This window comes from Lycorma delicatula, chromosome 5, assembly GCF_047948215.1.
Source record: "Lycorma delicatula isolate Av1 chromosome 5, ASM4794821v1, whole genome shotgun sequence".
Classification (NCBI taxonomy): Eukaryota; Metazoa; Arthropoda; class Insecta; order Hemiptera; family Fulgoridae; genus Lycorma; species Lycorma delicatula.
This window is the reverse complement of record NC_134459.1, coordinates 79296591-79319466: the sequence shown is the minus strand read 5'-3', so window position 1 is coordinate 79319466 and position 22876 is coordinate 79296591.

Here is a 22876-nt window from a genome sequence, read left to right as displayed (position 1 = left end):
AGACTAGTGTCCTAAATAGCTCCTAGAGCTTACCTAACAGCGTGAGCGGACTAAGCGTAGTGCCATACACCACCGGCTTACATTTCCTAACCGCTCACTTGTCACATATTCACTAAAATGGGTAGACGCACCCCGTCAACTATTTAAAATATATATGACTCCATAAATTAAAATTTACTTCGTCTAGACAGCAATTCGCTGCCACGCCTAGATTACTGAATGCGGGAAAGTACCTGTTCACCATATTAAAGCGCTTGGAGCCTTAATTGGCTGGTGGTCAGCCATATATCTCAAGGTTAGCTTCCCACAGCAGTGCGTTAGGAGTCTTTCCCTTAAGTAAACTACTGGTGTCGATTGAACATAGCAACCCTCCCGTTAAAGCCCATCAGTGCTAGGAAAGGAGGGGTGGTGTGGCGACCGATAGCGTCACAAGGAGGATGTCTTCCTCTACGGGGTTGGGATGAACGTAGCAACCGCATCAAGGAACTTCCACACGGTCCGACAATGCGGCTCTCGCCACATTGACTCGCCGCTTGTGAGTGACCAATTTTCCCCTTGACCTCTAAGTTCCAGGGTGGTCTGACTCTGCCCCCCCCCCCCCAAGAACAGGGCAGTCAAACATGAGGTGTTCATTTGACTGGACCTCCCTGCAGACGCACAACTCATCAGCTGCCAGGTGGAACAACCGAAACAGATATTGCTTCAAGTTAGCGTGCCGGGCACCCGTTGCCCTTAAAAATGAACTCGTAGCATACGATCTCCCCAGATCCCGTATAAACTTGTACAGGGATCTACCCTTAGTCGTGGTGTCCCATTCCAGCTGTCATGCTTCTATCGCGAGGCTCTGCAGCCTCTTCCGCAGGCGGGAGATGGGCAACTGAACTAAATTCAAATCCGGTGCATTGTGTACCGTTCCGTTCCGATGTTAGTTCGCATGTTAGCCCCTTGTTTAAACTTGCGACGCAATGATGCATAACAGGTACAATCTGCAAGGATGTGGTAAACTGTTAGTTGGCAGCCGCAGCGTGCACAAACGGATGCATCTGTTTGCATCACCAGATATCCATGAATGAACCTAGTGTGCCCTATTCGCAAACGGCAAATAATGACATCTCGATGGTTATATTTCCATGAGGAGCTCCATGGTGACATAGTGTTCTTAATTGGATGAAGTTTATTGTTAATATTAGCATCCCATTCACTTTACCACTCATGATGAACCACCCTCTTTAGAAAACAGACAAGATCGTTCAAAGCGACGCGATTGGTGAAACAGATCTGGAAACAAAACTCTTTTGCCGCACCATCAGCATGCTCATTGCCTGAAATTCCAATCTGGCTGGGACAGCAGAAGCACACAGTTGTATTATGTTGATTCATTTTGCGATATAACTTACTGAATCTCACAGACAACAGGGTGTCTGAAGTACACGTCATTAATGGTTAAGGCACTCATGAAATCTGATCAAACAAGTCGAAATATTGGACTAATTACATATAATGCCTTATTAATAGCATACAGCTCCGCAACAAAAGTACTGGCGATGCTGGGAAGGCTAAACATGTATGTTCTATTGTCAACCAGAAAAGCAAAACCAACAGAATTAACATTTCTAGAGTCGTCCGTATAAACTACAGCATCGGAATTTACGCTATTTAAAATATAAAAAATCCTTCCGTAAGATAACCGGATTTGCGCTCTTTTTATGATGCCGACAAAGATCAAAGCAGTAATTAACGAGAGAAGGCCGTCAGGGGAGGGGGGTGCTAATAACATAAAGCAACAGTAAGATCTGGAAGCAAATGTATATTTAGGACTGGGAAAAGGTGGTGAGCTCTGATTCATAGTGGGGCAGTAGATCCTGATATAGAATCAAAGATCATCAATCAGATATCGATCATCTTCATGATACAAACGTGTACGATCCATCGTTCAACATGCAAGTTCTGCCTCAGTCGATCAACTATACTTTCTCGGGAGGAACATGACGATGAGCTTCAAGAATGGTGATGAGCGTTGAAATTGCCAATTATTGGGCAGGGTCCAGGAATCTGGGAAAACAGACTAGACAGATCATCCTCACTGATGTCGATATTTGGAGGAAGGTATAAGTGGCAGATATTCATTTTGAATAGTGCCACTATCTTCACTGAGACTGCAGGGATGTTTATATGCAGCATTATCCGCGTGGCCAACACTATTTTCTTTAGGAAAACAGCCACACCTTCTCCTCCTCTGCCCTCAGTTTGATAGTCGCATCTTTTGCAAATGTATCCGCGAAAGACACATCATCTTGGAGGCGGAGGTGAGTCTCCTGCAGACGTAGTATTAAAGGATTTTCTTCCTTTATTAGGATTTCAATATCCTCTTGGCGACAACAGTGACCACAAACATTCCATGAGTAATTTTAGTAGCCAAAGGAAATACTTTTCTCCTGTTGTATATAAAAACTGCGTGTAGATTACTTGTCAAATACTATCCGGCTTTTCTTTTTGGTTTTTATGACCTTTAAGAAGTGTTCTACTTCTTGGGGTACTTCATCCGCCACCATATTCTCATAGAAACCTCGAGATGGTGGAATGGTGTGGATTCAGTTAGATCATCATCGGTTTATCTGGCAGAAGTTACCTTCTTTCCGGAAGATAATGCTGAAATGGCAGCCACGAGGGATTTTTCCTGTTCTGACAAAGCTTCTACCAATTTCTCTAGTTCTTTACACGATGCGCATTTTTTCTTTTCTGTACGTTGTTTGAGAGAGATTGTACGAAACTAACACCAGGTTTTAAGGGATTCCTCATGCTCAGGGATTTTCTGTATTCCCGACATACCACCCAAAAGGACACTTCTGCTCAGTACAGATCTTTAATATCGCTTTTTCTTCCTTATAAAAGAGGCTTTCCGAGACCTTACCAAATGTGAACCTTTACAGTTTACACACCTTTCTTCCTCAGAGCATGTGCTATCACCCCGTACCGCTGCAACGTGCACAAACTTGTTCCTTTTTGCAACCAATTTTGGTGTGAACAAAACCCTGATATTGGACGCAGCGCCTGGGGTTTGGTACATATGGTCGCACACGAACAGAAAGGTAACCGACATTTATTCGGCCAGGAACGGCTTTCTTCTTTCTTCCCATAATTCGCTGCACAAAGGTGGTATGTCTGAGATGACAACTCTTTCTTAATTACGGTAACTCTACATCAGCTAAGTTACGGGAAAAGATCACTCCTTTGCTAAAATTTATTGTTGTAAGGGGCTCCACTATCACTTGGTCTGTCCGTATAAAGTTAAGGGCTAGCAGTTTTCGGCTTTGTTCTTTGTTACTAACTTCAACAAGCAGGGTGCTACTCCTGAGTTTTTTAACAGATTTTGGAGACCTACAAGCTGTTATTATGCTTCTATTTATTATGAACGGTGAAATCTTTTCAAAGGATTTACCTTCCTTGTTGTAAACAAAGAAACCATATAAAAAAAATTTTACCAATCACCGTAAAATTTCTAGTTTCCTTATTACTAAATCTTCGGCCTACAACGTCGGTCAAGTCTCTTCAAACCCCAGTTTTTTTGTTGGTTTTTCAAGCGGACCAACAACCACCGAAAGATTTTTATTTGAGATTACCTTACGGTACCCACGAGTACCGACGATATAACGGACAATTCCTACAGAGCGCACGCGTACTGGAGCTAGAGTTAAATACAACTGGGTTCGTCCAGGTGCCCAGAGGACATCGTTTGAGACTCACTACTACGTAGAGCCATCCACCCATCGGCATGATAGTTTTCACCTTGGGTTACGGTTGCGTTTCTTAAGGTGTCGCAACACCTTCGAGGTAAATGTACGAGAAAATAGTGTAGTTGTGTAATTTATTTTGTAACTTGTGTTGGATATATGTTGTAATTTGTGTAGTGTTTGTGGTGTAGTGTATGTGTATGGTGTAAAATGTTCAGCAGCTCAGTGTGTAGTGGGAAGAAAAGCTGCATAAGCTAGAGCAGTGGGGATGCCAACCCCCAAAGTCTTAAAGATCAAGACTCCCCGTCAGAGTGAAAGATATTTTACAAAATTTTTAATTTAGACCGTTTTATTTTTTCGTATGAGTTTAGACCTGAAAAAAGTGAAAACAATACGTACATCACTTTCATAAAGTAGAAATTTGCATTTAAAAAATAGTCTAATTCCTTCTTTGTCAATTAATAGGAGAAAATCTTGTTTGGACATGATATTCGAAAAACACTTCTTCGGTTATTATTTAACAATTTACCTCTGAAACTTAAGAATACTGAATAACGTTGTTGAAAATTTGAAAATATTTGTATTTTTACTTTCCCGGAAATATACCTAAAATAGCTATATTAAAGAGGAAAGGATAGTGATCACGTCAAAAATGGGGTATGGGATTTTTGCAAATTTTTACGTTTTAGGATCCAACTAATACATATAAACAAAAAAAAACAAAAAAACATAAACGTTGTAACACGACCGGTATAACGGACCTGATTATTGGATTCCTGCCAATTAAGAAGAAAGTAGTAGAAAATATAATAATGGGAGAATCCAGAAAGGGGCTAAAAGAAAACCTTAAAGCTAACAGGTCCGTTTAACAATCGTTCTTTGTAATACTGCCCGCTGGCACACCTAAAGAGATTTTGTTCAATAAGAAGAATTGCCGAACCAGGATAGGAATTTTATGGGAAAAGGTGAGAGCGGACGATCATTCTCACGCTTTGAGTTGGGTCCGGTCCTGTAGGTAAAGAGGATAGGAGTATAAATTCTCCGGGAAAGAGAGCTGACAGATAGTCTGCGAGAGAGTTCTAAGCGAGGAGTTATTATGTGAGTATGGTGAGAGTATTCTGCGAAGAGGTCAGTGAGAGAGCGAATTTCTAGGGAGTACAAGTTCGACGCGATTAAAGTGACGTCACAAGCAATTCCAGTATGTGAAAGCAAGAAGTGGTTCGGTGAGTTACTGTTAGACTAAAAGTGGAAATCCACCGGGTTGGTCTAATGGTGATCGCGTCTTCCCAAATCAGCTGATTTAGAAGTGGAGAGTTCCAGCGTTCAAGTCCTAGTAAAGTCAGTTATTTTTACACGGATTTGTATACTAGATCGTGGATACCGGTGTTCTTTGGTGGTTGGATTTCAATTAACCACACATCTCAGGAATGGTCGAACTGAGACTGACAAGATTACACTTCATTTACACTCATACATATCATCCTCATTCATCCTCTGAAGTATTAATTGAACGGTAATTACCGGAGGCTAAACAGGAAAAAGAAAGAAGACAAAAAGTGAAAGAGATAATGTATATAAATATTTATGTCTAATATTCTGTTTTTTGTACTAACTCTTTTAATTTATTTTATTAATAGCCAGGAAAGTCTTTTAGTACTTTGACTTGCTTATAGAATTTATTAATTTACTAAATTATTTAATTTAAATTATACAGAATTCAAACAGAACGTAGTTTAACGCTTGTAATTTTTATAGAATAAAAGAGAAAAATGTTATTCTTACGAAAGAAAAACAAACATGTTAAAAGTTTTCCTGTTTTAAACATTAAACTAGACTTTATAAGTAAAATAATGACCAATTCTTCTCATATGGAAGTGACATTGTAATAATAATAAAAAAAATTGGATACTGCAAATAAAATTTATACTTTTCAGAAATGCGGTAGGTAAGGTGTTTATATTCAACCCGGAGCTATTTTTACTATTTCTCGATAATGTTGATACAAAATATTTTCAGGACTTAAGCCCAATAATGATACAGATCTCAAAATCGGATATGAAAGTAAGTTTTTACTTAATCAAACAAAAAAATAAAAAAATAAAAATCAGACTGGAAACATTTACGTCACCCATTATGTAAAAAATTCTAACCTTTTTATATATTACAGTTTTTAAATAACTACCTTGTTTGCTCAGTCAGTAGATTATTTATCTATGAATTATATTTTTAAGTTTGAATCCTAGAATGGAATACAATTATCATTTTTGAAACGCTTTTATTTTGACAGGTCCTGATTTTTTCATTTTCATATGGTAAATAATTTCAACACGGAGCCAAAGCAATGTATATAATTAATAAGCATCTTTTATAACAGAAAAAAGTAAATTAATTTTTCGCGCTACACTACTGTCACGCACAATTTTAATATGGCTATGGCACATGTAAATCACTTTTGGTTCACGAGACACTGATCAGATTTTCTTTCTTTCAGATTTTACGTGCTTCTTTGTTTGCTATCCAACCAGTCCTTAACAAAATGAAGGAGCACCTTATTAATCTGAATATCAAATAATTTTGATGGCCCTAGCATGCAGATGTGCAGTAGTACGTTTGGCTCGTAAAGAAAACAGAAAATAATTTCATTCCAAACTATATTTAGTAAGCTTGAGATTCGATGGTTGTAACATTTTACAATGGTTATATCTTATGGAGTGACTTATGTCAGGTTGCTTATGACAATTATGATTAGGTCACTTAATATACATAAAAAAAAGCGTGATAAAGATTCTGAATTTATTGAATTTCAAAATTTTAGTCAAAATTTTTATAGTCAACAGACTAGAAAATTTAGAATTTTTTTTTCTATTCAATAATTAGAATGTCTTCTCCTGGCCTTTCACAATTATTAAATATCTCGATAAACGCCTCCACCCTTAAAATAAAAGAAATTGAAAAAAGATTTGCGCAGTTACACGCAAGCAGACCGAGGTTTTCATTCTGACACCCTCACTTTTTCGCCGTCAGAACGCACTGATTTTCAGAGTACAACGCATTACATACGTTCAATTAACGAGCAGACCCGACAAACATGGATCAAGTTTTAACTCGCTCACTACTGTAACTCGCTGCAAAAAATGAAAAATAACCACTACATAGTCAACGAAACCTCAAATTGAGGTTATATTTTGTGTAGTCGACATTAAATTGAGCATAACTAAAAAACAACTCAACAAATCTTTATAAAATTTTCACACGCACAACTTCAAACACACTACTACAGCATATCTAAATTTCAATGAAATTGATGTAGTAGTTTTGGAAATGTAATGGTATTTTCGTAGTTTTCATAACCTTAAAAAGTAAAAAAAAAATTAATTTTACCCTAAAATCCCACCATGCAACCGAAAAAAAAATACCTCAAATTGAGGTTATTTTGCGAGTTGTCGACCTTAAATTGAACGTAACTTAGGAACGACTCAACCAATTTTTACATGCATAATTTCAAATTTACTACTACAGCATATCTAAATTTGAATGAAATTTACCTAGTACTTTTTGAGATTTTTTAGTCACATATTTTATACATAGGCTTATTTTCATAAGGAAATTACACTTAAGTGAATGGTACTTTTGTACTCCTCGTATCTCAAAAAGTAAAGTAAATTAATTTTCACCCTGCGACCGAAAGTATTGCCGTACTTTTCTTCAAAAGGTCTGTAAATAAAATATAGTATGCTTATATAGACGCAAAAAAAATACTTCATAATTAAAAATTCACAACCAAAAATTAAAAATAATCCATTAAAATAAAGTATTCCAGACTTATAGTCTAATAAAGTACATAGAAGATGATTAAACTTATTAATGAAAAATTGTTGGTAAACCATTTTTTTTTTTTTTAGAATTATTTTGAAGTTATTTAAATAAAAACAGCCTTATTATTAACCACGAACGAATTTACAAATTAATTGAGCGAGAATTTAAACGTAGATAATTATTTTTATAATTATAAACTCAAATTAAATGATGATTAGTTTTTTATTTTTGAAACAACGTGTAATAAAAATAAATATGCACGATTACAGACATTTTATTCTAAATGAGAATAAACAATATGAAATTTACTTGGAAATGAAACAATATAAAATAAAACGTCGACAATAAAATGGTTAAAAAGAAATACGTTAGCTATTGCACATAGGACCTGTACCAGTTAGAGTGTTAAAAACATAACGGGACGAGGGGAAGTAGTTCGTGGTGAAAGAGAGAGTGAGGGACCAAGAGAGAACTCTGTGGCTTCCCCTCGATAAGGCAACTGCCGTCAGTGCAGGGCAAGATCAATAGACTACACTTGAACATTGCCTGTTAGCCTGCCTCTCTGCCTAGCCTGTGGGTCTGGTGTCTATCCTGTAAGGAGTTCTTGCCGAGTAAGATCCCTTCTGTTCATAACCGAATATATATATATATGTATGTGTGTGTGTGTGCGCGCGCGTATGTATGTGTGTGTGTGTGTGTGTGTGTGTGTACAGGGTAATATATCCAAACCCAAACACACACTTACAGACTTAACTCAATTTAAAATCAAAATGTAATATTTCATTAAAATAAAATCCATTCTCTCATTTACTTTCTTACTAAACATACACAAATGAAATGAGAGAAATCTTTACTTCAGTTTTCTGAACGTAGTGAAAATACTCAGCGTGCGTACATGTTTAATTTTATATTGACTTACTCCTATTCAAACACAAATTTTAATTATACATTAATAATACAAAAAAATTTGAAGAAACCTAGAGAAATCACAAATACGTATAAATTACACAAAATAAATATTATTAAGATATTACCTTCTTTCGGGATTGTCATTTTGACCTTAAGATCCAAAGAACTCTTTTATAGGTCAATGCGTTCACTGAATCCAAACGAATAAATTATACTAGCGACATAGGTATTTAACGTTGTATTCACATCTATTCTGCTGTGTGAATTTGTATATTATCCAGCTTTAACTGAGAAGCTTCTCAGCTCCAGATTAGGATTTTTGTACAGTCACCGGATAGTTAACAAAGAACCCTAGAAAGGCCATAGGAAATGCCACTGCACCAACCAATTAATTCCAAGGATACAGAAATTCTAAAGGGCCTAGTATCATTAGCATGAATACTGTGGGCATATAATCTCTCTTTTTATTTTTTTTTGTTTAACCTCCGGGACCACCGTTAGTATTGCTTCAGAGGATGAGATGAATGACTTTTAGCGCTTGTGAAAAATCGTTCGAGTCCATTTTATGGGCTAACTGGATTGTAAGAAACATTTTTAAATTTTTGTGAATTATTTTGCCCAATGATGTTCGATTAATGCCCACTGAGTGGAACGTTTTTGTGTTGACATTACGGTATCCTCCATACCGTAAAGTCAACATAGGAACAGTGGACATTGTTCCTTACACTCCTTACACTGTTCCTTACAGACTCAATATTTTTATTATTTTTGGAAGATTCTATTTTTGGAAGATATTCTTGGTCTTCTTAATCTTCTGACATCTCCCACTGATCCAATCTGTTCAAATTTCAATATAGTTGCGCGGATGGCTGCGCCAGAAGGTGATTTTCTGGTTTTATAAAACTTTCAAAATTTTAATTCTGTTTCAGAAGTAAAATGTGACTGTTTTTATTCTTTCTTGGAGGGTGCATTTTTACAAAATGAATCTTTTTTTTATTTAATTTTAATTTGCCGGCCTCCGTGGCGCGAGTGGTAGCGTCTCGGCCTTTCATCCAGCGGTCCCGGGTTCGAATCCCGGTCAAACATGGCATTTTCATACACGCTAAAAATCATCATTCATCTCATTCTCTGAAGCAATACCTAACGGTGGTCCCAGAAATTAAAAAAAAAAAGATTAATTTGAAAGAAAGAAATTATAATATTTTAATAATAAAAAAATTATAAACTTTTTTTCATAGGAAGTGCTGGACCATCCAGTACTAGACTACATGATTATTCAATTATGGATGGAGTCAGATCTATCAGATATGATCAATGAGATGACTTCAACCAAGGAATGTTTAAGGTCGTCAAACATACATCCAGATTAAAAAAATTACATTTAATATCTTTATGGATAATCTTTAATTACTTAAACTCTATTTCCTTTTTTAAAAATTTAGAATTAAATTTGTTTTAGCAGGTTTATATCATCATGAAACACGGCTATCCTTAGCTGTATTGGGTATTACATATCTTCATTGAGATCTAGAATTTACCACAACTGTAATTATACTCTGATATTCGAACAAATCCAGATTAAAAAATGGCTGGCAACTATGATACTTGGCTATTCTAGCATCTACTCAGAGTTTACGATTTAATCCTTTTGCTAGGGATTTAAGTTCAAGATGATAGTCAGGTAATTAAATTGAGAAGAAATTAGATTAATAGCGGAAATTTTTAGAAAGATATGAAAATCTTTACATTAAAAAGTGGACTAACGGGATGTATTATTATAATAATAGTAAAAAAGAAAACGTAATAAAAAGTTTATCTCATTTCTATCGTCGTATTAGTTAAAGAAAAATTTCAATATTTACACAGATTATAAATTTTATTACGAGTATTTGTACAATTTTTTATTATAATAAAGATTATAGCTTATAAATTTCTTTACGATTTATTGTTATTATACAAGAATAAAAAAGGGTAAAAGAACTATATAATCTGAAGATAAAAATAAAAAAGAAAACTAACAGAATTTTATCAATGTCGTAGATTAGTAACTGATAAATTATTGTTATTGTAATGATTTGTGAATAAATCCGCTTCTTGAATTCTACATACTTTTAACGAATAAAAAAAAAACTGAAAAAAGGGAAAACAATTGAGATGGATGTTTTTCATTAAAGAAAAACAAATAATAGAAGAAAAAAACAAATGAAAAATATAACTTATCCACCTCAGTATTTTTATTTTAACGAGTACAACTTTGTAATAAATCTTCTATTTCCTCCCTTCTTTACAACAATCTTCCTTTATTTCACTCATAACTCATAACATTCACTGATCTACGAGTATGGTTCAATGACGAATCAAACAGATTAATATGAAGACTGCAGTCAACAACATTGAAATAATAACTGTTATTACTGTAAGCCCTCTTTACTTGCTTTTACAGATAACGCCCCCTCCTCTTACACTCACACACGTACACACACACACCTCTACTCTCTTTCTGAGGTTCTTCATCTAGACGTATAATTCATCTTTAGATTTCTTATTTTCAAAGGTAAATATAAGTATTGCAATTAATATGCAGTTCTTAATAGTATCTACTTAAAAATATTTTGCACATATACAATACTAAAATTTTACTTTACTTATTCTATAGTAATTAATAATATATTTAATAATGTGATTATTCCAAGTGTATCTGTTTGTTTTACATTAACCTATTATTTTTTATATATAGTCATATATACACACTGATATAAGTAAACTGATTATTTTTAATTGACTATTCGTTAAACATTGTTTAATTGAAGGCTGATTCTGTATTTTATAATTTTTAATCGATTTTATCTCTTTAATGCTACCCCTGCGCTTTGTACAGCAGCCAATAATTTATATTAGAAAAGTCAGTGTGGTTACAAGCACTAACAGTCGTTCGTTTGCTAAATTTATATTTTAGATGGAAAAAAATACTAACTTTTACTTCTTGAACCAATTATATCTTTATACAGCTACCTATGTATTGTAAAGAAGTTTAATATTTGAAAAGCAGCGTAAACGGTAACCCAACAGTGAAGAGTATTTTTGGGGAAAAATTACTGCAGTTGTTATTATTACTGCAGCAATAAAACTGCATTGTTTAATTCAGATATTTAAATTTATTAAAAGTATTAAAAAAAATCCTATAAAATTTAAGAAACTTTTCCTCATCAGTAATTTGAGAATGGTTTTCAGCAAGTTTGTTTAAATAACTCAATTATTGGATAGCAGTAAAGCTCCAACAGAGAACGTAGATTATCGTATTTTACAGCAAAATCTTTCACGTATTAATATTTAGAATAATTTGGTTAAGTATTTAGTAATACTAATTAATATTTTTGAACTGTTACTAATTGTGCCTACTATAATGTTACTAATTATACCTAAATGATAGATTTTTCTAAAAACAAATAATTACAGTTGCGATAGTTACATAATTAAATATATTACTAATTATTAGAGAATTAGTTAATTTACTATCTTTGTTAGATCTCAAAAGTAAAGAATTTCTTTTTTAATTTACATTTAATTTAAAAGTGTTATTCCCTGTTTTAAATAAATAATTGCTGGCACACAATCAACGTTATAATATTGTATTTTACTCATTAGGAAGAATATTTAATTACTCATTACTTTACAGTTTTAATAAATTTTGTAGAAACTTAAAATAATTTTAAAAGTTGTACTCAGTGTTACAATTACGTTAAGATTTATAATTAAAAATTATATTCTAGTAATAAAACTGGCATATAAATGTAAATAAAATTTACTTCAAACACGTCTCTCTAAGAAAATAAGCAATTGCATCGACTGACAATTAAATTAAAACTTTTCACTTGATAACCAATGTATTTCTATAAAAGGTAAGAGAACTATATAATCTGAACCTAATGTGAAATTTGTAATTATAATAGATATAATATTACATACAAACTCCGAGAATAATATCACAAAGTAAAAACAACTTGTTACGTAATACAAATAAAATACCAGTAAAGAGATGTCGTGAGGTTTTTTTTTTGATATGAAAATGGAATAGGTATGAATAAAATTACTAAAAAAATTGAGAGAAAGAATGAATTAACTTCACAGAAGGGAACAGCCAAACATATAGAGTAGATGGAAGAGGAAAAAAGGGGAGGAAAAGACCGCTTTCACAGTTATCGTGGTATTTAAATGTACACTAGGGCCGTACCATTCAACCCGACGTCCCTCATCCACTAACTTCATAGTGTGGTCATCGTCGGGTCTATCCGCGTCCGACTGTCACGGACAGGCGTCTGTCGGGGACACAATACACCCCCAACCCTCACAAATTTATTAACAGCCTGCACACCCTAATTTGCCACCCTTACGCCTCTACGACATGCCTTTATATTGTAAAACTCATTTCACGCCCACAGACCGCCGAATCGCGACCTCACTCCGTCTCGTTTATATGGTATGATGCCTCAGTAATTCAATACTTTCTGACAATCCCTACCCTACCAAAGCAATCTATACCTCCCTCTTCCAGTCAAGTTAGTTGCACCGTAGGTATTCATTTCAAAATACCGTAGTTTCATTCCACCATTTATATTGATCTTAACAAACAAATAAAAAAAACACGAATCCCACAGACAATCTAACGAACAACTAAACAGAGCCTATACGTACATGTGTGCTATTTATATATGCACTGCATACATATAATAGTTTCAAAAATTATTAAAGGTAATTACAATTCCAGATTTTTACATTTGATTTAAACCGATGAATTAAATTACTCGTTTTGCACTATTTTTCTATTGATTTCCTACATTTTTATTAACCTTCCTACTACTTATCGTTCATTAAAGCCAGAGGATATTTTTTCTTTTCTTTTTTCTATAAAATATAATTAATAATCTGACTGGTATACCATCCCGTTACAAAAGAAAAATACTGAGTTCTTTGTAGTTAATAAAAAAGAAACAACATTTTTTTTCAGCTGAAATTATCTTTAATTCACAAATACAAATTTTTTTCAACTGTGTTTTGACAGGATCATCAGGAAATAGAAACACTAACTATCTAATCTGAAACTTTCAATTGAATTCATCTAGGATACAAAAATTTCAATCTCAACATTAACCGCCTCGCTTTTACCGATGACACCTTTTTTCTGTCTGAAAACATAGAAAACGCTGCCCAACGACTAAAAATACTTCAAAAAATTGCAGCTAAATTTGACTTCCAAGTTTCCATTTCATTACAAACATTAAAGACTCTCCCAAACGTATTCGTACCAACAACGCTGAGATCTCTAAAGTTAGCAATCTCAAGTACCTCGTGGAAACCATCACGCACAACATCTCTGAAAAAGAAGCAATGAACGAATGAGGACTCAAACTCGAACTCTCATACCAACTCACCCAAAATATCTGTAATAAAAAAATGCATCTCCATCAACGCCAAGATATGCCAGTACAAGACCCTTATGTTTGTATCCAACAGAATGCCTGGATCACAAACAAAACCTGACATCTAAGTGCTTGAATGCGAAATTGAAAGATCCTAAGGAAACTCCTAGGCCCAAGGAAAACTAATGATAACTACAAACTTTGAACCAACAAGGAACTCTATACTATCTTTAAAAAACTTACAACATAATCTGAAAACGCAAGTTTCAATTCTATAGCAACATTTCTAGCATGAATGACATAAGGCTCGCAAAACGTATCCTAATGTATATCAAAACTCAAAAGAATAATAGATGAATTGTCGATATTCGTAAAGCTATGCAAGAAATAAACATCACCGACGAAGAAACACAAGACTGGAACGTATTTCGAGGTAAAATCAGGAATTTCGGTAGGTTTAAAAAACTAATAAAATATGTTAACAAATACTTAGCGTGGTTTGAGGAGAGAAAACAGCTTCATTTACAAAATAATGAAAAATTAGTCGAGTAAAAAGATTAAAAACTATATGTAAAGTTGTTCATGTGATCTATAGATGACCTTAATCGAAGTTTCCTTAAATAAGTTGTTAATTAGAAGTAACTTGGATTAAATGAAATTGCAAACATAAGAAAAGATGAAAATTTTAAGTAACTTTTTACATAATAATTGATTTAATAAATTTTAAATAGATAATATTAGGATTAAGCTTATATATATATATATATATATATGCCTACGTATAAAATTTGTGGCTCGAAAATCTCCAAAACTACTAAACCAATTTCATTGAAATTTAGATATGCTGTAGTAATGTATCTGAAGTTATGTATGTACAAATTTGATGAAGATTGGTTGAGTCGTTCTTGCGTTACGTTCAATTTAAAGTCGACAACAAACAATAGATTGCATTGGTGTATTTTCATACACGCTTATGGAATAAGTCACAGTGGTGAGCTGAGTTTAAACTTGATGCTTGTGTGTAGAGTTTACTCATTATTTTTAATTATTTCATTAAATTACGATTATAATAATTTAACGTTCTTATAATCAGAAATTGTAATTTAATATTAATTAAAATATTATTACATAATTATTTAATACAAAACTTTTCTTGTGCAAATAATTATACAAAAAATATTATACAAAATAACATAACGTAAAGTCGGTCTTCTTCAGCAGAATCATGCAAGAATGTGTTCATTTCTTCTCCTTTTTTTAGGAGGATATTTTTTATAATTTATCAGTTGATGAGGAGCTGTACATTTTTAATAAGTAGATTATTTAGTTTTTTTAATATTCGATTGAACTTTAAAGTTAAATGATATTTAAATATATTTAAAAATTAATTATCATTACCCTACTTGTTTAATGTTTAAAATAAAAAAAAGAAAGATTGTTGCTGCTTATTTTTAATTGTATTATTAAAATATAAAAGAACTTAAAACAATATTTGCTTTTTGTGACCGTGCTGATTACAATTACGAATTGGTTGGGTTATATAGTATCAAGTTTTAATGGTCTCACAACGCATCACCCTACGTTGTTGCCGGCCTCCGTGGTGCGAGTGGTAGCGTCTCGGCCTTTCATCCGGAGGTTCCGGGTTCGAATCCCGGTCAGGCATGGCATTTTCATACGGCAATTTCACAAAAAATTTCATTCATTTCATCCCGTGAAGCAGTACCTAATGGTGGTTCCAGAAGATAAAAAAAAAAAAATGGTTGGGTTATCAATAAGTATATCATACATTAGCTGTTGGTTTTACTGACCGTCAGAAAGCTACTACGTTTCCGTTGCCTACACCCAAAAAAAGATTCGAGAAAAATTACAGTAAAATATAAAAAAAATGATTTAAAATTCTTTGTGAAAAACGTCATTTACTTCTGAATATTTTAAATATGCAACAGACCAGCTACTATCTCTATTGCTGAAGGCAAAGAATGTAAATATGGCTCTTATTTCATCCATTATTTCGCTCCGTTTTCTTTGCAAGGATTAATATGTAATAATTAACCAGTTTTTTACTGAAATAAAAATTATAATTATTTTTTAAAAAAATAGTTATTACAAATAATATAAATAGCGCGGCAGAATGCATTTCAACAAACAGAACATTGAATTTTCTTTCAGTTTTTACATTTTATTAAATTTAAAATTAAAATTCTACAAAAAAGTAAATAAAAATAATAAAATATTTATTTATTTATTCACTAAAATAACAAGATAACTCCGTATTGCAGTTGTATTAGATAAAGGAAACAAATTTTTTCAACAAGTGAGAAACGCCTAGTCACTTTAGGATTAGAATAGATTCTTCCGATTATAAGGAATAGACTAGCAACTCTATAATTAAAATTGGCTACATTTTTCTAAATATATAATTTTTTGTCAGCTGAAGTGTATGCTCAACAGAAAATTTATTTTTTTTAAATGTTGTATAGCCTATTTTTCTAATATTTTAATCTATCCATAACCTATTTAACAACATATTATTAAATACATATAACACAAAAAGAAGTAAAATATGGAGCTTATAAAACAATAACCTAATTAATTAATTTTATTTATTCTTTACTTATGAAAAAAAAAATAGGTTAATTTTATAGCTAATTCATTCAACACTTCAACAAAAATCAATAAGAACATAATTTAAAAAATTTGTTAATTACCATAAAAATAAAGGTTTTATGTTTAAACCTGATCCCGAATGTCAAGTCTTATCTAAATAATAACGATATCCGGGCCTGCCAAGACGCCTTCACTCTTTTCATCACAGAATTCATAATGAACATCATTACTCTCGTTTCGTTCAGTTGCCCATCTCCCGCTTTCGGAAGAGGCTGCAGAGACTCGCGATGGAAGCATGGCAGCTGGAATGGGATACCACGACTAAGGGAAGATCCTTGTATAAGTTATACAGGAACTGGGGGGATGGTATGCCTCGAGTTCGTTTTTAAGGGCAACGGGTGCCCGGGTGCTCACCAATCACGAAAATTTGAACCAATAACTGTTTCGGTTCCGTCTGGCAGGTGATGAGCTGTGCGTCTGTGGGGAGGTCCAGTCAAATGAACAACTGATGTTTTACTGCCCTGTTCTTGGGGGGGGGGGGGGTCAGAAACAGGGCTACCCTGGAACTTAGAGATCAAGGGAAAATTGGCCACTCACAAGCGGCGAGAGTCGCATTTTCGGCTTTGTCTCTTTACCTATTTTTTTTTTTTTTTTATTTATGCAAAATACACTTTAATGACAAAACTAAACATATTCAAGATTAATGCAAGTTTTTTACTTAAAGAATAGAGATATAAATTACATTTTTAACTAATACTAGAGCTCTTGCGTTATTATTTCAACTGAAGTTATTTCCGGCGATCTATTTGAGTCGGATAAACACTTTAGATTGTAAAGTGTTTCAAATCGGTAATTTTTACCGATTTGAAATGTATTTATTTATTTAGGAGTCTGTTTCGTTAATATTGCAATACAAAGTACATTTAAATGAGATGATTCTTTTCTGTACATATGTATAATACAGTATTATGTTGTGAACGTTGCTGTATTTTTGATTTTTTGCCAAAAAATGGTTGGCATTTATGTAATTAAACAATTTTTTTTTTTAACTTTGGGTTTCTATTTACCCCTTCAATTACAAAATGATAATACTCATTGACAAAATGAACCAAATTTATGGAAAGTTTTATCATAATTTTATATGAATTTCTTGTACTTTATGAACCAGCATCCTGTTTGCTCAATGTAAAACTTTTGTAAAGTTCAGTTTGCATAGCTTCTTTTGCGGCCACCAGGTTGGTTTAGTGGTGAACGCGTCTTCCCAAATCAGCTGATTTGGAAGTCGAGAGTTCCAGCGTTCAAGTCCTAGTAAAGGCAGTTACTTTTATATGGATTTGAATACCAGATCGTGGATACCGATGTTCTTTGGTGGTTGTGTTTCAATTAACCACACATTTCAGGAATGGTCGAACTGAGACTATACAAGACTACACTTCATTTACACTCATACATATCATCCTCTGAATTAGTAACTGAACGGTAATTCCCGGAAGCTAAACAGGAAAAAGAAAGCTTCTTTTACGGAATTTTATCATTTTTAAAATAAATTATAGCATATATTTCATATCCAACTTCAATTTTTCACTAAAATTATTTGATTAGTTGATTATAAAAACTTTTTAAACGATAAGAAAATTATATATTATTTTTATGTGAACAGTAATTGATAAAGAAAGATTAATACATTTTTTTTATTATTATTAATTTCTTATAAGTTTATCAAATTAATTGCCAAGCCAGAATAGAAAATTGAAACAGGGACTTTCTGTGTTATATTCTTTATTTTCATAAACCGAGACACAAAAGCCAGCAGGATTGCTTTATATTATTAAGATAGAAGTACAGGCTATAAAAAACTAACAAACAAGAATAATACGTGTAAACTGGGACATTTAATTATTAAAAACAAGATAGTTTTATTTTTCTCAAAGAAAATATTTCATACTAAATTTTTTTGAATAAAAAAAGTATTAGATACAAACACTTGAGAAAATAAAAAAGGAAAACTTAATATAAATATAAAATAAAACTTATTATTTAACAATGCATAACGACAGGTAAAGAAAATATAAATAGAAAGCGCATAATAAAGAATAATAAATAAAGTATAAATCTTTGAAAGTTTACGAGCAACTTCACGATAACAATGATGTTAGCATAAGTCGAATACTTTGCGTTATATGATGCTTTTCCTTTAAGTAAAGGAAAAAGAAAGAGTGAGCAAATTTGTACACTTGTGTAGTATGCAAAGCTCCTCTTCAAAGGGAGCGAGGAGTCGGATTGTGAATGGACTTAAAGAAGGAGGACTGGATAAGAAGGGAGAGGTTTTGGAAGAAAGAAGGAGTGAGCGGAGGGAGTGTAAGAGAAGGAAAGGAAGATAGGGAGAAAGGCATAAAAATCGGTTCGCCGAAGAGCCCTCGAGTACAGACCTCTCTTGCCAGACCATCAGCTACAAGGAGTCTTGACTCGAGTCGTAGTGCTTGCTAGTGGTGGTAGTACAGTACTGTATAACAGGATAGGAGTAGAGAGCGAGTGCTACACAACGTCCTTAGATCGTAATAACCAAACACTTTAACTGAAATACTCTTATATGCACTCAAATACACCAATAAGACAAATAAATAGCCGGTTCTATGACCGCCGACCGGCTAACACCTAGTATTGAAAAAGACTAATTATAACCGCTTCATTTTTACAACCCTATAATCAAATAAACTCGATATCAATTTGATTACAAATAAACTCGCTCGTAAAACAAATAATGCCGCGCAATTTATTCATTAAAACATTCAACGATGAGTTTTCATAACACTAGTATTATGTTAGTTATCTTTTTTACCTTTACTTAAAACAACATATTTCTACAGAACTCACACTTTTCAAAAGCTCTTAAATTTACTCTACTATTTTCTTGAAGTTTATTAATTTCTTTTCTTTTGTCTTATGTTTTATCACTCTCTCTCTCTCTCTCTCTCTCTCTCTCTCTCTCTCTCTCTCTCTCTCTCTCTCTCTCTCTCTCTCTCTCTCTCTCTCTCTCTCTCTCTCTCTCTAAGATTAATAGCCTATTAGAAAAAACTAATATTATTTTAAACTCTCATTTCCAGCACAGTACATAGTTTTTCTTAAACAACTGAGCTTTTAACTTATTTATAAACGTAAATTAAAAACGTAATAAGAAGGGTGTTTAAACAATGAAAACTCCTAATAAGTGTATCTTTTTCTTACAATGATCATGTAAATAATGAATTGATTTTCAGGGGAAATGTAAGTACAGTAATTTTAAAAACAGAATTTCCAATGAATCAATATTTATTTACTTTAAATCAGATTTCCATATTAACTTTCCTGTTATTTATAGAGTTATAAGTTACAAATAAAAAGTTATATTATATGGTTTTTGAAATAAATTTAAAAACAAAATTGTTTACAAAAATTTTAGTTAATATTTGCAATTAGATGACCGTTTCAATTCTTAAAAAAGCTGACAACAAATTTGTAATACTCCCTGGTATTGTTTGTTTATTCTATATAGTGGAAAAATAACGATACATGAAAATAAAAGGAAAAAACTTTTTAAAATTAAAAAAAAATCGATATTTTTATGTTTATCCCCAAATATTGCCCGCAAAGTATATTTTTTGGGGTCTCGCTTGCATTACTGCTATGCCTAAGAAGACTTTAAAAAATTCTGTTTAAAAATATATGCAATAAAAAAAGACGGTTATTTTTCTAAATTTTTGTGGAAGGAGGAATTTCGGGAAAAATTAAAAAAAAATTAAATATGTTTAGGCTTGTACACATGTACTGAGCATAATATAAAGTAGTATTATGTCTGCAAAATTTTGAAAAAATTGATCCCAAATATTTCTGCACCACCACCTGGAGATATTGACTCCAAAACTTTACCAACATATATTCACATATACATGAATCTGTACAAAATTTCATCGAAATCGGTTTATCTAATCAAAGGTTATTAAGATTCAAACAGTTAACACACGTATATAGATACTTAGGTATGAACATTACTCTCCCACGGTTTTGTTTTTTGGGGTCCCTGAGTGGTAGATATCAAGAAATTTAACAGTTGAATAAAATTTTATTTTATTTTAGTTAAGTTTGAAGTAATTATTTCTATTTTTAATATATCTTTAATATTTAAGATATATATATAAATATATATATATAGGAAGTGATTTTTACATGCTTTCTTTAACTTACTTTCGTTCCACGGTTAATGTATTTGATCCACGATGTAATACGCATGCGCAGTAGGTAGGTATGCACGAACGATTCATTCGTTCGAACGATTTGTACTTCTTTATACGAACGACTTAATTATATTTGTGTTTTGAGAATAATAAAAAAAAATTGTAAATTCTTTCGAGCGGAAGGCTCGATTTGAAAGTGAACACCAGCGCTATTCAGAGAGTAAAGCTGAAATTCGTGCAGCAGACTCAACTGAAGAGCGCGAGGCTCGATTGGACAGTGAACGCCAGCGCTATTTGAAACGCACGGCGAACAAAATACCAGAGCAGCATGACGTTAGCTTACAGAAAAGATGTCAAAGATATCATGAAAAAAAAAATAAACAGCATGCTTTTAAACATTTTTGTTTTCAACAAAATAATATTTATACAGTTATTTTTTTTTTGTAAGACCACAATGAAAAGCACGGGACGCGCTTTCATATTCAATATCTACACAATTTTTTTAAATATGACAAAGATTTTGATGCAAAATTAAAATTATAGTTTCAATATACAATACCTAGTAAATCTCTGGATGAACTAAAGTTATGGTGCAAAATAGAACTGAGGTCACGCCCCGTGCTTTTCATCGTCGTCTTTGTACATATTATTTTGTTCAGAAAAAAAATGTTTAAAAGCATGTTTATTAATTTTTTTCCCCCTTTATGATTTACATTATATATATATATATATATATATATATATATATATATATAAGGGCACCGATCTCTCTTTGTGTCACTTTTCATTTTATTCAAATAATTTATCCAAAAGGTTTTGAGTTTGAAACATAGATACATCATTATCATACGTAACTTATAGGTCTAGGAATCAACTATTTCTTGAGAAAATAAATAATTATATCTGCATATTACATCTATTTACATATTTTAATAGAAAACTGCCAAAGTTTTGTTTTTATTAGGAGGAGCTTCGTGTTGGATAAACAGACAAAATATTTATTAGCTCACAGCATTTACTTTTCATTTTTCTGATTAAGTTTTTGTGAACTATTTCACACTAGCGAATTTTTTTGCGGTTGGAAACACCACCAAGGCAACCAGTTCGGCAATTAAGTATCACTCAGTCACCTCAGGGTGTCGTGGCAGCAGCCTGTCCTCTCTGTCTAGCCCCCTGTAGGGGAATCTCAACGGGGTCTCCCCAGCGTCATCAGAACATGCCGACCTCCTCTTCTGGATAGCCAGCCTATCCCTCAGCTGGAAAGCTACCCTTCCCGTCTCTAACCTATGAAGCACCAAGTGTGCGTTGCGCACATCTGGTGCTTACCCCATGCGACCCGTCCCCTCATATCTTGAGAGTCCCCCATACCATCATCGGGTAGCTCTGACGCCCTCATTCTTGCATGTGGGCGGACCAGAACATCCTAGGTATGGGGGCTATCTCCCTAGTCCTAGACGTCGCCACGCTTCATCCCAGGTTTCAGTATTACTAGTACAACCCCTCATGAAAGCAGTACATCCTCTCTCCACTAGACTACGCAACAGTCAGTCTGCATCCCAGACTCACCGAGTTGGTGGGAATCCAAAATAACTTTTGAATTTGGAATCGCGTTGGTGAACGCGTCTTCCCAAATCAGCTGATTTGGAAGTCGAGAATTACAGCGTTCAAGTCCTAGTAAAGCCAGTTATTTTTACACGGATTTGAATACTAGATCGTGGATATCGGTGTTCTTTAATAATTGGGTTTCAATTAACCACACATCTCAGAATTGGTCGAACTGAGAATGTACAAGACTACACTTCATTTACACTCATACATATCATCCTTTGAAGTGTTATCTAAACGGTAGTTACCGGAGGCTCAACAGGAAAAAGAAAGAAAGAAAAGTCTGCATCCCAAACACTGGCAAATTAGGCTCTGAGAATCGACTCGTTTTTAGATCCTTCTAAAAAAATTATCTATAATATGACGAAAACTTATTTTAAAAACAATTCTCGTCCATTTCGGTACAATCATTGTAAAAATTTATTAAATTTAAGTAAAAATTACTTAAATTGTAAAATTACGAGGACCGTTCAATAATTAAAGATACAAGTTGCTCTGGAGATAAAATGGTTTATTTAATCAATGTGTCCGTTTTTTTCATTTTTTACATAATTTACAGTAACATTAATACACTTGTTTC